At 32.0% G+C, this 17,048-nt stretch overlaps 1 pseudogene; it reads right to left on the bottom strand.

Moving 5' to 3' along the window:
• Window positions 1-12,313: 12,313 nt before the first annotated feature.
• On the bottom strand, window positions 12,314-13,184 carry LOC128730060 (lipid storage droplets surface-binding protein 2-like; annotated as a pseudogene).
• Between the last annotated feature and the right edge of the window lie 3,864 nt (window positions 13,185-17,048).

Raw genomic sequence — 17,048 nt, forward strand, 5'->3', positions numbered from 1 at the left:
CAGGATGCCTTTGTCAGTCAGCCAAAGGACGGAGCTGACGGGATTCGTGAAGTGACTCAGAACTGTTGCAAAGGACTCTCTTTCCAGTATTTTTAATCACTTGTGTAATCGATGTTTGCTATACCGAGTAGTGTCGCTGTAGAAACCAGCGTCTGGCCAGGCCTGATGGAGAAGAGGGAGTTGTCCGAGAAGAGTGCGGTGACAATATAAAACCTGACTTGCTCACTTCACCTGTGCCGTTTATTCATACGCTTCCCGATACTAACTGATCGTAGACATTGTGTTCCCGGGATCCCTCGATACCTACTTGGCCCTCTCGGGGCCTTGCTAACGATCTTGCTTACAAAGGTATAATAATTTTAACCTACGGTGCAGAGTGTTGTGTGATCGCACGATCGCATAGACGACACTTCTGCTTAATGCTTACGTCTCAGATTGCCAGACTACGAGGCGACGATGACCGCTTCACCCCTTACACTTATTTGAATCAATTGAATCTCACGCACGCCAGTCCTCAGCCCCGAAATGGTACGGCCGGTGAGAAAGAGGGACCTATTTATTTTGGCCCCGTCAGATCTACGAGTTGACTCGAATGGTGATGTGGGCAATCGAGACTATGCATTCTGTTAAAGAACGGGGAACTCTCTTGGGAACTGAATGCACGTCTTTAGCCAACGCTTGAGAGCAAACAGTGGTAGCATCTTGGCGATTTTCTTCAGTCATTCCGTCCATTCTCGGATCGTTTTATCAGCAGTGGCTGACTATGCCCCAATTCAGTTTTAGTGACTTTGATCTTGAGCTTGAGCTAGACGATTGGGTGGACAGGGAATACATTTGCTTTGGTTTTGTATCACTCGTGGATCACACCTCTTTTTTTTTCTCCAGTCAAACCATTCAGTGTCCTCCGGTTGACGTATCCATCGTGCCTGTGTGGAAAAACCCATCTTCTCCATTATTGCCTCTGTGGCTCCCAATTTTTATGCTTCTGCTGTCGACCCGTCTTTACGCCGTCTCTCAATGCCTCATTCTCTACTTCGTCCAGCATATTCGTAGCGTAAGTCAATCGCTACTTCGTTGATATCCTCCGTAACGCCAAGTGGTCGGTTCGGGTGGAGGGTTATTCCTTCAAGCCATGGTGTAAATTCATTCGTACATCATGTGCTCACATACGTTGTAATCCATTCCCCACTCCGGAGCTATTCTTTGGACGCAATGCATCGCCGCCATCGGTCTTGGCCCACACGTACATCAAAAGGCAATGCATGCTCAACCCATCGACGCGGAAAAACCCATCGCCAGCCCCGACCGCGGTTCCCTGTATTCTTCCAAGTTCTCACCAACAGCCCCCTTTCAAACTAACAACAATAAAATTTGCCCTTCCATAGCTCTCTAGCACCAGCGCGCGCACGTGTGGCAAAGGACCGGTGGTGGTACCTGAGCTGAAATCGACAAAGCATATGTGGGGGACAGTACACGCCGGCGGGAGGAAATGAACCCAAAATGCGAAGAAACCGAAAATGAAAGAACATAGAAAAATAATGCAACGCCCCTAGACAAAATCGGTAGGGCGGAGCATATCGAATTTTATGACGCATATTTTTTTGTTGTTGCACCGGACCGGACGTCCGGTTCCGATCACCTCGACAGCCAGCGCTCAACTGACGTGAGAGAATTTTCGAGTGACTTATGAAGCAAGAATCGGAAATGTTACATTTCCGATGAGACGTTCGACAAGGCTGTTTCGATGAGTCGAAATTTTGAGTATCCCATACATTTCGTGAGTTCCACCGCTGCTTGGGGCTGTTTACGTGGCTGTTCCGTGCTTACGTTTGCGTTCGCTCCCCCTAGCCAATGAGCACACAAACTTGCATGTACGAATGCCATGTACGAAATCATTTAATGGAAAATAGCTGATTTACCCGATTTTGTTTTATCGTCCTAGTTTAAGGCAACATTTCAGGGGCAAGGATTGTTACGAATCAAGGTCGTAGTTTAATCTTTGAAGCATCTATTCAACTGCTTTCTCATTGTTTTTGAATTCAATCCATTTGTTCTGTTGCCAGCTTCATCTTTAGCAATGTTCTATTTCTCTTAGCTCAACTTTCTCTGTTGCTGTTGAAACAACGTTATACAATAGGTGTGAATCCTTACTTTTTTAAACTATGAACTGAACTCTACACTTCCAACCTTATCTTATTTGTATGCTATACATCCGCCATTTCGAAACATTACTATTCTTTTGGATTATTTATCATCGATTTTACTCGATTCGTTTATCAAATCTGGCTGAAGGGTTTGAAAATTTCGCATTTAACGGCCCATCGTAAAACATGCTCATCCTAGCCCGATATCTTAAGCTCATTCAGCGATTTTTAAGGCACTAGTGAACGGAACTCTCGGATGATGTTTGTTATCATTTTTTCTCTTTCACTATTTTCTGTCTCTGTCTCTTTCTCTTTTGCTTCCTTTTTATTTTCTATTCGCTTACTCTTATTTCGTCACCTACGCGCGCCCGGAAACAATTTTCCTTTTCCCCTGGCATTTTTGACTTTTATTGCTGTTCCTATTAAAAACATAACCCGTGTTCTTAGTCATTGCTCTTTGTAATCTTAATTTAAGTTTTTTTACAACAAACAATATTTCAACGCAACTCAACTCAATGATAAAAAAATGAAATATTATTTAATATGTGCACAGCGTTATTATCACTTATATACTGAAGAATATATTTACTGTTATTTTGGAAACGGCAATACCTTTACCCTCCATGATTTAATAGTCCCTCGTTTCAAAGAATGAAACGAATGAAGGATGTACTAAAAAAAAATTTTTCATATCAAGGATGTACTAAAAAAATTTTTTTTAGATCTAGGATGTACTAAAAAAATTTTTTTTAGATCGAGGATGTACTAAAAAAATGTTTTTTAGACCGAGGATGTACTAAAAAAATTTTTTTTGAAATCGAGGATGTACTAAAAAATTTTTTTTAGATCGAGGATGTACTAAAAAATTTTTTTTTAGATCGAGGATGTACTAAAAAAATTTTTTTAGATCGAGGATGTACTAAAAAAATTTTTTTTGAAATCGAGGATGTACTAAAAAATTTTTTTTAGATCGAGGATGTCCTAAAAAAATTTTTTTTAGATCGAGGATGTACTAAAAAAATTTTTTCATATCAAGGATGTACTAAAAAAATTTTTTTAGATCGAGGATGTACTAAAAAAATTTTTTTTAAATCGAGGATGTACTAAAAAAATTTTTTTAGATCTAGGATGTACTAAAAAATTTTTTTTAGATCGAGGATGTACAAAAAAATTTTTTTTTAAATCGAGGATGTACTAAAAAAATTTTTTTAGATCGAGGATGTACTAAAAAAATTTTTTTAGATCGAGGATGTACTAAAAAAATTTTTTTAGATCGAGGATGTACTAAAAAAAATTGTTTAGATCGAGGATGTACTAAAAAAAATTTTTTTCATATCGAGGATGTACTAAAAAATTTTTTTTAGATCGAGGATGTACTAAAAAATTTTTTTTTGATCGAGGATGTACTAAAAAAAATGTTTTTGATCGAGGATGTACTAAAAAAATTTTTTTGATCGAGGATGTACTAAAAAAATTTTTTTCATATCGAGGATGTACTAAAAAAATTTTTTTTAGATCGAGGATGTACTAAAAAAATTTTTTTAAGATCGAGGATGTACTAAAAAAATTTTTTTAGATCGAGGATGTACTAAAAAAAATTGTTTAGATCGAGGATGTACTAAAAAAAATTTTTTTCATATCGAGGATGTACTAAAAAATTTTTTTTAGATCGAGGATGTACTAAAAAATTTTTTTTTGATCGAGGATGTACTAAAAAAATTTTTTTTGATCGAGGATGTACTAAAAAAATTTTTTTCATATCGAGGATGTACTAAAAAAATTTTTTTTAGATCGAGGATGTACTAAAAAAATTTTTTTAGATCAAGGATGTACTAAAAAAATTTTTTTTAGATCGAGGATGTACTAAAAAAATTTTTTTAAGATCGAGGATGTACTAAAAAAATTTTTTTAGATCGAGGATGTACTAAAAAAAATTGTTTAGATCGAGGATGTACTAAAAAAAATTTTTTTCATATCGAGGATGTACTAAAAAATTTTTTTTAGATCGAGGATGTACTAAAAAATTTTTTTTTGATCGAGGATGTACTAAAAAAAATGTTTTTGATCGAGGATGTACTAAAAAAATTTTTTTTAGATCGAGGATGTACTAAAAAAATTTTTTTAGATCGAGGATGTATTAAAAAATTTTTTTTTGGATCGAGGATGTACTAAAAAATTTTTTTTGATCGAGGATGTACTAACAAAATTTTTTTAGATGGAGGATGTACTAAACATTTTTTTTTTAGATCGAGGATGTACTAAAAAAATTTTTTTCATATCAAGGATGTACTAAAAAAATTTTTTCATATCAAGGATGTACTAAAAAAATTTTTTTTAGATCGAGGATGTACTAAAAAAATTTTTTTAGATCTAGGATGTACTAGAAAATTTTTTTTTAAATCGAGGATGTATTAAAAAAATTTTTTTTAGATCGAGGATGTACTAAAAAACTTTTTTTTTGGATCGAGGATGTACTAAAAAAAATTTTTAGATCGAGGATGTACTAAAAAAATTTTTTTAGATCGAGGATGTACTAAAAAAAATTTTTTCATAGCAAGGATGTACTAAAAAAATTTTTTTTAGATCGAGGATGTACCAAAAAAATTTTTTTTGATCAAGGATGTACTAAAAAAATTTTTTTAGATCGAGGATGTACTAAAAAAATTTTTTTAGATCGAGGATGTACTAAAAAAAATTTTTAGATCGAGGATGTACTAAAAAATTTTTTTTAGATCGAGGATGTACTAAAAAAATTTTTTTTAGATCGAGGATGTACTAAAAAAATTTTTTTTAGATCGAGGATGTACTAAAAAAAATTTTTAGATCGAGGATGTACTAAAAAAATTTTTTTAGATCGAGGATGTACTAAAAAAAATTTTTTCATATCAAGGATGTACTAAAAAAATTTTTTTAGATCGAGGATGTACTAAAAAAATTTTTTTCATATCAAGGATGTACTAAAAAAATTTTTTTTAGATCGAGGATGTACTAAAAATTTTTTTTAGATCGAGGATGTACTAAAAAAATTTTTTTTAGATCGAGGATGTACTAAAAAAATTTTTTTTAGATCGAGGATGTACTAAAAATTTTTTTTTGATCGAGGATGTACTAAAAAAATTTTTTTTAGATCGAGGATGTACTAAAAAAATTTTTTTAGAACGAGGATGTACTAAAAAAATTTTTTTCATATCAAGGATGTACTAAAAAATTTTTTTAGATCGAGGATGTACTAAAAAATTTTTTTTTAGATCGAGGATGTACTAAAAAAATTCTTTTAAGATCAAGGATGTACTAACAAAAATTTTTTCATATCAAGGATGTACTAAAAAAATTTTTTTAGATCGAGGATGTACTAAAAAAATTTTTTTCATATCAAGGATGTACTAAAAAAATTTTTTTTAGATCGAGGATGTACTAAAAATTTTTTTTAGATCGAGGATGTACTAAAAAAATTTTTTTTAGATCGAGGATGTACTAAAAAAATTTTTTTTAGATCGAGGATGTACTAAAAATTTTTTTTTGATCGAGGATGTACTAAAAAAATTTTTTTTAGATCGAGGATGTACTAAAAAAATTTTTTTAGAACGAGGATGTACTAAAAAAATTTTTTTCATATCAAGGATGTACTAAAAAATTTTTTTAGATCGAGGATGTACTAAAAAATTTTTTTTTAGATCGAGGATGTACTAAAAAAATTCTTTTAAGATCAAGGATGTACTAACAAAAATTTTTTTAGATCGAGGATGTACTAAAAAAATTTTTTTAGATCGAGGATGTACTAAAAAAATTTTTTTCATATCAAGCATGTACTAAAAAAATTTTTATAGATCGAGGATGTACTAAAAAAATTTTTTTAGACCGAGGATGTACTAAAAATTTTTTTTTAAATCGAGGATGTACTAAAAAAATTTTTTTAGATCGAGGATGTACTAAAAAAATTTTTTTTAGATCGAGGATGTACTAAAAAAATTTTTTTAGATCGAGGATGTACTAAATAAATTTTTTTTTAGATCGAGGATGTAATAAAAATATTTTTTTTGATCGAGGATGTACTAAAAAAATTTTTTTAGATCGAGGATGTACTGAAAAAATTTTTTTCATATCAAGGATGTACTAAAAAAATTTTTTTCATATCAAGGATGTACTAAAAAATTTTTTTTTAGATCGAGGATATACTAAAAAAATTTTTTCATATCAAGGATGTACTAAAAAAATTTTTTTTAGATCGAGGATGTACTAAAAAAATTTTTTTTAGATAGAGGATGTACTAGAAAAATTTTTTTTAAATCGAGGATGTACTAAAAAAATTTTTTTAGATCGAGGATGTACTAAAAAATTTTTTTAGATCGAGGATGTACTAAAAAAATTTTTTTTAGATCGAGGATGTAATAAAAATATTTTTTTTTGATCGAGGATGTACTAAAAAAATTTTGTTAGATCGAGGATGTACTAAAAAAATTTATTTTGGATCGAGGATGTACTAAAAAATTTTTTTAGATCGAGGATGTACTAAAAAAATTTATTTTAGATCGAGGATGTACTAAAAAAATTTTTTTTAGATCGAGGATGTACTATAAAAATTTTTTTTGATCGAGGATGTACTAAAAAAATTTTTTTGATCGAGGATGTACTAAAAAAAATTTTTCATATCAAGGATGTACTAAAAAATTTTTTTTTTAGATCGAGGATGTACTAAAAAAATTTTTTTTGATCGAGGATGTACTAAAAAAATTTTTTTAGATCGAGGATGTACTAAAAAAATTTTTTTTGATCGAGGATGTACTAAAAAAATTTTTTTCATATCAAGGATGTACTAAAAAAATTTTTTTTAGATCGAGGATGTACTAAAAAAATTTTTTTAGATCGAGCATGTACTAAAAAAAATTTTTTCATATCAAGGATGTACTAAACAAATTTTTTTAGATCGAGGATGTACTAAAAAAATTTTTTTTAGATCGAGGATGTACTAAAAAAATTTTTTTTGATCGAGGATGTACTAAAAAAATTTTTTTAGATCGAGGATGTACTAAAAAATTTTTTTGTAGATCGAGGATGTACTAAAAAAATTTTTTTCATATCAAGGATGTACTAAAAAAAAATTTTTTAGATCGAGGATGTACTAAAAAAATTTTTTTAGATCGAGGATGTACTAAAAAAATTTTTTTTGATCGAGGATGTACAAAAAAGATTTTTTTTAGATCGAGGATGTACCAAAAAAATTTTTTTAGATCGAGGATGTACTAAAAAAATTTTTTTAGATCGAGGATGTACTTAAAAAATTTTTTTAGATCGAGGATGTACTAAAAAAATTTTTTTTCATATCAAGGATGTGCTAAAAAAGTTTATTTAGATCGAGGATGTACTAAACAAATTTTTTTTAGATCGAGGATGTACTACAAAAATTTTTTTTGATCGAGGATGTACTAAAAAAATTGTTTATAGATCGAGGATGTACTAAAAAAATTTGTTTTGATCGAGGATGTACTAAAAAAATTTTTTTAGATCGAGGATGTACTTTAAAAATTATTTCTAGATCGAGGATGTACTAAAAAATTTTTTTTGATCGGGGATGTACTAAAAAAATTTTTTTAGATCAAGGATGTACTAAAAAATTTTTTTAGATCGAGGATGTACTAAAAAAAATTTTTTCATATCAAGGATGTACTAAAAAAATTTTTTTTAGATCGAGGATGTACTTAAAAAATTTTTTTAGATCGAGGATGTACTAAAAAAATTTGTTTTGATCGAGGATGTACTTAAAAAATTTTTTTTAGATCGAGGATGTACTAAAAAAATTTGTTTTGATCGAGGATGTACTAAAGAAATTTTTTTTAGATCAAGGATGTACTAAAAAATTTTTTTTAGATCAAGGATGTACTAAAAAATTTTTCTTTGATCGAGGATGTACTAAAGAAATTTTTTTTAGATCGAGGATGTACTAAAAAATTTTTTTAGATCGAGGATGTACTAAAAAAAATTTTTTCATATCAAGGATGTACTAAAAAAATTTTTTTTAGATCGAGGATGTACTAAAAAAATTTTTTTTGATCGAGGATGTACTAAAAAAATTTTTTTAGATCGAGGATGTACTAAAAAAAATTTTTTCATATCAAGGATGTACTAAAAAATTTTTTTTTAGATCGAGGATGTACTAAAAAACTTTGTTTGGATCGAGGATGTACTAAAAAAATTTTTTTGATCGAGGATGTACTAAAAAATTTTTTTTAGATCGAGGATGTACTAAAACAATTGTTTTAGATCGAGGATGTACTAAAAAAATTTTTTTTAGATCGAGGATGTACTAAAGAAAATTGTTTTTAATCAAGGGCTATCCGAAAACAAAAAAAGTTTTTCCAACAGTGCACCAACCGTAGCCGAACCGAACGCATCGGTTATCGAACGGAGTCCTGCACGATGCGTCCAAAGTCAAAAGTGAGCTTTCGGTGAGGTTCTTCTTCAGTGTTCGTTCGTTGTAAGCGCGAGTTAGCATCGTATCGTCACGTACCCTCTGTTTTTTCTACAATATCTACAATAATGGAAAGGCCTGAGACGAATAAGCAACCGCTTACAATGCTCAGCGACATCATTAAAAACTAATCACCTGTACCCTGGCGCCTGAATGAACATATGCATCCGCCAAAACCCGTACTGGAATTCCCCCCGGGAATCCGAATAAAACATGTGCACCCGCCAAAAACTTCCGGTACTCCAAAACCACCATAAATCAAGCAACAAAACAACATGTCAGCCTCAGCCATCCATCCCATTTTAGCATAGAAAAAGACAAAAAAAGGTAAAAATAAAGACATTCCTCAGTTTAGCTCAAAATTCTACAACGCGTTACTCTGTCCGAGGAATCCGAAACCTTTCAAAAAACCCTTACACCAAGTGGAAGTGTTAACTCGCGTTCGAGTCGCTTGTGGTGGCTGAACCACGTGTCGTGAACTTCCGAAGGGGTTTAGAAGGAGTCCGTTTGCCGGCCAATGGCTGAACTTTTGAACGACACCAAGCCACGTTGGGGAAAAGCCGGTCATATGTCCAATTTTTTACACATATGGTAGGGTATTTTTGAACATGGTGATGAATTAAGAAATAGTTGACTGAGAAAAAGCCAAAATAACAGGGTTCTTCTGGACATTGAGCGTGCTTATTTCGTGGGATGTTTTGCTCTGTTTCTCTACAATATCATATGCAAATTGCATGCAGTTCGAAAGATTATAAAGTTTTCATTGTTTGTAAAGTGATTTAAATAAATTTATTTATAATCAAAAGAAAAAAAAATATTGTTTTTTGAAAATAAAAAAAAGGAAAAAAACATGTTTTTCAACTTTGGTAATGAATCCAAAAAAAAAAAAAAGTATCAAAAAGTACCATCGCCAAATGTTCACTAACGTTAGTTTAATATTTCAATAAAACTTTTAAAGTCAGTTTTCCAGCTGCGCATACTTGCGCACTCGTTTGTCAAATCAAATCTTGTAGGTAAACCTTTTTTTTTACATATGGAGCCGCACCAGGCACCTGACGCTAGATATGTTAGCTTATAAACATCACCGGCTCAATAATACTCACTACCCTTGTGAAAATTATGCTGTCTTTAGTACAGGTAGCTGGTAAGTTTTTATGCTAGCATAATATGTGCAAAACCCCCCCACCTAAGGCAAAAAAAAAGCCACCTCAATAACAGTGGTTACCCCTCATTGAAGGATTATTAAAAGCATAATTTTATTGAATGATATATATGGGATTCCCACGTAACGTAATGGCATGTAGGATGACATTAAGCTGAACCCATATCTTACATAATTAGTTCTACTTGTTCACATTTAAGTTCATTCCAAACATAAAACGTATACAGACAACATGGCTTATTTCATCATTAAAGATATTTGAAAGCAAATCAAGATTTAAAATTCAGTAAAAGAAAATACGGCAATTATTTGCAATTATATTCTGCAAGTGGTTAAAACAAGAAATTTGCTAGTAAAGTCTGTTCGACAGCGAATAAAATTGCTCTTCGTGCAAGCAAAACAATTGTACGATGGATCCAATCGACACCGAATGCGGTTGGAAAAATATAATCAAAAGTGGCTAAATTCAAATTTTTTATATTGTATGTCGAAGCGAAAGCACACACACACAGAAGGAGAATGATAGCAGAGTTGGAAGATCTCTCGTAAATCTTTGCGTAAATTATTGGCAAACGACAAAGACGGCGCAGAATCGGCGTGATTTGGGTGAAAAATAATATAATTTTGGAAGAAGTGCTAGAATTTGCAAGCAAAATAGCTCGTAAAGCAAATAAGTTCGAATCGATCCAACTCGCCTTAAGTGCAAAATCCGAGTCAAACACAGCTGACGAACGGAGAGGAAGGCGTTTGGATTTTGGATTGATTATAATTTATCGAAAGATCCTTCACGATTTCCAGCGTATAAAGAAGTGCAAAAAGGCGAAAAACGTTATGTGTTCGCTCAGGTATACAAGTGAGCGAAAATAGTGTGAAAGTGAGAGTTCAATCTCTAGCAAATGTAACAGCAGAGCTGCGGATAAAAGAGATGCGACGGGAGGTTTTTGAAGAATATTTTGGAACAAAAGAAGCTAAATTCGGCAAATTTGGTATCGTTGTGCAATTGGGGTATGGGCGGTTCTGCCGGACATTCACAGTATCACCAACATGTTAAGTCCAGCGATTCATTATTGACGGTTACGGATGAGAAAACAATCTTTTGGTTCAATACCAAAGCGCAAAGTAACAGAGTTTGTAGACCAATTTCAATGGTTTTTGGCAAATGAGACTAGGGAATTTGTACCTCAAACGAAAAGTGCAATAGAGAGTGAACTTACAAATCCTTGGAAAAAAAAGGACAGTGCGCTTAAGCGGAGGGAAAAGCATAGAGTTGAAGGTCCAATTTTTTGCTAACCATAGATAGATAGGAAAAGTGATCGATCAATAATTACTCGAAATCCAACCATGTGCTGTGTCCAGTTTGTAGTGCTTTTCTCCTGTACAGATGCATGATCTAGCTGTAGATGCTGGAAAGCGGCTTTAATCCAATTCCATGTGCATTGAGCCGCGGTATTTCACCCCTTTCATTGCTGGCTACGGTTTTTTTTGCCAATGTATTTTGAACATTTCTTATCACTGTATCACTGTAAAAAACCACGGAGGATTACTAAGGAGGTCGAAAACCGGAACAAAAAATTGTTCGCCAGCAGCTGTATAATGCTTTTGGAGTGAAAGTCGATCAACCATGGCCAGGATGTTCGGGAAACAGTACAGCGGGAAATGTTTGTCGACGTTTTTTTTTCAAATCCAAGCTTAGCAAGTTCCTCTCTGGATGTTGATGAAGATCTTATCGATAGGTTCGGAAACATTCTTACAGTCATCAGCTGCCTATAGAAGTCTGTAGATACTGCAGCAGTTGGAAAATATTGTAATGCTACGTATAGAAAGTTTTTGGAGTTGTATAATTGGTATAAAATGCCAGCAACTCATGCACGAGACATCATGTTACATTCTCCTGTACCCATAGGATGTGTTAGAGAAGCAGCATTAGAATCACGTCATCAAATGCTTCAGACGGGACAGAACCACTCGCGCAAGAACAATCATCACGAGTGTATGCTTTAGAAGACACATGCAAGTAGTTAAAAAATTCTTTCTGAATGACGATGAATCAGGCCCTGAGCTATGGACAGCAGATGATGAAAATCCTGTAGTACATGGTTTTAAATGAAGGAGATGAACAAAGAACAGTAGAAGATGTAATAAAAAGCTAAATTTTGAACAACAGAAGTAACGGAAGATTTTTTTTCTTATAAATAAAACATACTAAATTCAAATTCTTTGCTAAAACGTTAAGCATCTATAAGACCTTGCGTGCCGCGTCACCCAAGTTTTGGGTGACGAAATAACGCTTGATTTTAAAATGCAATTTTTTAATATTAAATTTATGTCCTAAAAGAAATACGAATAAACGTGAATAAACGTGAAAAATTCACACATAAACGTAGCACGTGACGAATTCGTGCCGATGCACCCGGGGCTATGACATATGTACATGAAATGCTTGAAGCATGGCGTTATCAACATAGTATATGCAGATGCAAGTGGCGCGCTCTGGATGTCCGCTTCCAATAATCGTCTTAAATGAGTAATTGGTCAACACATTCAACACCTTTTTGTAAGGAAAAAAAACCAAGCAATTCTGACAAAAAATACTTATGACCGCGATTTGTTCCTGGCTGCCCCACTGTGGCCTTGTGGCCACTCTCGACCGCCTGCCGCTTCTCGTTGATGAAGTTGAGGTACTGGGTCAGGTGCAGCACGGCGATGAGCAGGGACTTCACCTGTGTCGAGACGGTACGGTAGAACCGGCGGGCGAGCTTGTTCGAGAGCCGGCCAACGGTTTGCACCGTGTGCAGCACGGGATCATCCTTGGCGGAGATGGGTACATTATCGTCATCGGTGTCACTCTCCGACTTCGGGAAGTAGTAGTCGAGCAGACGTTCGGCCAGCTGTGCCGTTGTGTCGACGCTGTTGACCGCCAGGGTGCCGTACTGTGTTGCCAACACCTCGTTCGCCTTACGCCAGGAGAGATCCTTCAGCGAGGCAGCACGTTGTTGTGATGCCGACCGCAATTCACACACCTTCTCGATGTGTGGCTTGACCGTCTCCATCACCTTCGTACGTCTCGGCCGGTTGTTCCCTGATGATGGGGGCGTTCACCTCCAGCTTGTCGATGCCCTTAACCAACGTCTGGTCCACCAGCTGGAGTGGCCGGTCAAGCTTCTGGACGAGTGGTGACAGCTCGACACACGACATCCTCTGCTGTACCGAGAGCCCACGTCAGCAGTGGGTTGCAGTCTTTAACGCGCCCGTACACGTTTTGCGTCTGCTGCCAGGTCACATCCACCACCGGCAACTTCAACATCCGATCGAGGGACTCGAGATGAGGCAACCCGGCCATCGAGCTGGTGTTGCTTGAAGCGGTACTTGGGTTGCTGGTGGCACTGCCATTTTCTTGCACCTTGGACGACATTTTTTTTTCGCAAATGCACGCGCTTCACACACGCTTAAGGGACAATCGAATAACTACACACTTGCGCGCGAATTGTGCGCGGAAAACAATACAGCGGGGAATAAAATGACAAAAACCGGGCCTTCGTGGACACTCGCGGGGACGAAGATGCACTTGGCTGGTTTCGTGACACAGACGCACAAAAAATACAAGGACAGCGTAACAGAGTGAGAGAGAATGGGTGTGTACGCGAAAGGTTTCCACCTGGGATCGATTGGACCGCACCGTCGGATGATTGCGAATGGGATGTACTAGAAAAATTTTTTTCATATCGAGGATGTACTAAAAAAATTTTTTTAGAACGAGGATGTACGAGAAAAATTTTTTTAGATCGAGGATGTACTAAAAAATTTTTTTAGATCGAGGATGTACTAAAAAAATTTTTTTTGATCGAGGATGTACTAAAAAATTTTTTTTAGATCGAGGATGTACTAAAAAAATTTTTTTTAGATCAAGGATGTACTAAAAAAATTTTTTTTGATCGAGGATGTACTAAAAAAATTTTTTTCATATCAAGGATGTACTTAAAATTTTTTTTTAGATCGAGGATGTACTAAAAAAATTTTTTTTGATCGAGGATGTACTAAAAAAATTTTTTTAGATCGAGGATGTACTAAAAAAATTTTTTTTAGATCGAGGATGTACTAAAAAAATTTTTTTAAATCGAGGATGTACTAAAAAAATTTTTTTTAAATCGAGGATGTACTAAAAAAATTTTTTTAGATCGAGGATGTACTAAAAAAATTTTTTTTAGATCGAGGATGTACTAAAAAATTTTTTTTAAATCGAGGATGTACTAAAAAAATTTTTTTAGATCGAGGATGTACTAAAAAAATTTTTTTTAGATCGAGGATGTACTAAAAAAATTTTTTTTAGATCAAGGATGTACTAAAAAAATTTTTTTTGATCGAGGATGTACTAAAAAAATTTTTTTCATATCAAGGATGTACTTAAAATTTTTTTTTAGATCGAGGATGTACTAAAAAAATTTTTTTTGATCGAGGATGTACTAAAAAAATTTTTTTAGATCGAGGATGTACTAAAAAAATTTTTTTTAGATCGAGGATGTACTAAAAAAATTTTTTTAAATCGAGGATGTACTAAAAAAATTTTTTTTAAATCGAGGATGTACTAAAAAAATTTTTTTAGATCGAGGATGTACTAAAAAAATTTTTTTTAGATCGAGGATGTACTAAAAAATTTTTTTTAAATCGAGGATGTACTAAAAAAATTTTTTTAGATCGAGGATGTACTAAAAAAATTTTTTTTAAATCGAGGATGTACTAAAAAAATTTTTTTAGATCGAGGATGTACTAAAAAATTTTTTTTTAGATCGAGGATGTACTAAAAAATTTTTTTTAAATCGAGGATGTACTAAAAAAAATTTTTTCATATCAAGGATGTACTAAAAAAATTTTTTTTAGATCGAGGATGTACTAAAAAAATTTTTTTAGATCGAGGATGTACTAAAAAAATTTTTTTTAAATCGAGGATGTACTAAAAAAATTTTTTTAGATCGAGGATGTACTAAAAAAATTATTTTTAAATCGAGGATGTACTAAAAAAATTTTTTTAGATCGAGGATGTACTAAAAAAATTTTTTTTAGGTCGAGGATGTACTAAAAAAATTTTTTTAGATCGAGGATGTACTAAAAAATTTTTTTTAAATCGAGGATGTACTAAAAAAATTTTTTTAGATCGAGGATGTACTAAACAAATTTTTTTTAAATCGAGGATGTACTAAAAAAATTTTTTTTAAATCGAGGATGTACTAAAAAAATTTTTTTAGATCGAGGATGTACTAAAAAAATTTTTTTTAGGTCGAGGATGTACTAAAAAAATTTTTTTTAGGTCGAGGATGTACTAAAAAAATTTTTTTAGATCGAGGATGTACTAAAAAAATTTTTTTTAGGTCGAGGATGTACTAAAAAAATTTTTTTAGATCGAGGATGTACTAAAAAAATTTTTTTTAAATCGAGGATGTACTAAAAAATTTTTTTTAGATCGAGGATGTACTAAAAAAATTTTTTTTAGGTCGAGGATGTACTAAAAAAATTTTTTTAGATCGAGGATGTACTAAAAAAATTTTTTTTAGGTCGAGGATGTACTAAAAAAATTTTTTTAGATCGAGGATGTACTAAAAAAATTTTTTTTAGATCGAGGATGTACTAAAAAAATTTTTTTAGATCGAGGATGTACTAAAAAAATTTTTTTTAGGTCGAGGATGTACTAAAAAAATTTTTTTAGATCGAGGATGTACTAAAAAAATTTTTTTTAGATCGAGGATGCACTAAAAAAATTTTTTTAGATCGAGGATGTACTAAAAATATTTTTTTAGATCGAGGATGTACTAAAAAAATTTTTTTAGATCGAGGATGTACTAAAAAAATTTTTTTTAGGTCGAGGATGTACTAAAAAAATTTTTTTAGATCGAGGATGTACTAAAAAAATTTTTTTTAGGTCGAGGATGTACTAAAAAAATTTTTTTAGATCGAGGATGTACTAAAAAAATTTTTTTTAGATCGAGGATGTACTAAAAAAATTTTTTTAAATCGAGGATGTACTAAAAAAATTTTTTTTAAATCGAGGATGTACTAAAAAAATTTTTTTAGATCGAGGATGTACTAAAAAAATTTTTTTTAGGTCGAGGATGTACTAAAAAAATTTTTTTAGATCGAGGATGTACTAAAAAAATTTTTTTTAGGTCGAGGATGTACTAAAAAAATTTTTTTAGATCGAGGATATACTAAAAAAATTTTTTTTAGATCGAGGATGTACTAAAAAATTTTTTTAAATCGAGGATGTACTAAAAAAAATTTTTTTAGATCGAGGATGTACTAAAAAAATTTTTTTTTTCTTGTTTGTACTAAAAAAATTTTTTTAGATCGAGGATGTACTAAAAAAATTTTTTTTAGATCGAGGATGTACTAAAAAATTTTTTTTAAATCGAGGATGTACTAAAAAAATTTTTTTTAAATCGAGGATGTACTAAAAAAATTTTTTTTAGATCGAGGATGTACTAAAAAAATTTTTTTAGATCGAGGATGTACTAAAAAAATTTTTTTTAAATCGAGGATGTACTAAAAAAATTTTTTTAGATCGAGGATGTACTAAAAAAATTTTTTTTAGATCGAGGATGTACTAAAAAATTTTTTTTAAATCGAGGATGTACTAAAAAAAATTTTTTCATATCAAGGATGTACTAAAAAAATTTTTTTTAGATCGAGGATGTACTAAAAAAATTTTTTTAGATCGAGGATGTACTAAAAAAATTTTTTTTAAATCGAGGATGTACTAAAAAAATTTTTTTAGATCGAGGATGTACTAAAAAAATTTTTTTTAAATCGAGGATGTACTAAAAAAATTTTTTTAGATCGAATATGTACTAAAAAAAATTTTTTTTAGGTCGAGGATGTACTAAAAAAATTTTTTAGATCGAGGATGTACTAAAAAATTTTTTTTTAAATCGAGGATGTACTAAAAAAATTTTTTTAGATCGAGGATGTACTAAACAAATTTTTTTAAATCGAGGATGTACTAAAAAAATTTTTTTTAAATCGAGGATGTACTAAAAAAATTTTTTTAGATCGAGGATGTACTAAAAAAATTTTTTCTAGGTCGAGGATGTACTAAAAAAATTTTTTTTAGGTCGAGGATGTACTAAAAAAATTTTTTTAGATCGAGGATGTACTAAAAAAATTTTTTTTAGGTCGAGGATGTACTAAAAAAATTTTTTTAGATCGAGGATGTACTAAAAAAATTTTTTTTAAATCGAGGATGTACTAAAAAATTTTTTTTAGATCGAGGATGTACTAAAAAAATTTT

Source organism: Anopheles nili, unplaced genomic scaffold, assembly GCF_943737925.1.
Source record: "Anopheles nili unplaced genomic scaffold, idAnoNiliSN_F5_01 U_low_cov_2, whole genome shotgun sequence".
Classification (NCBI taxonomy): domain Eukaryota; kingdom Metazoa; phylum Arthropoda; class Insecta; order Diptera; family Culicidae; genus Anopheles; species Anopheles nili.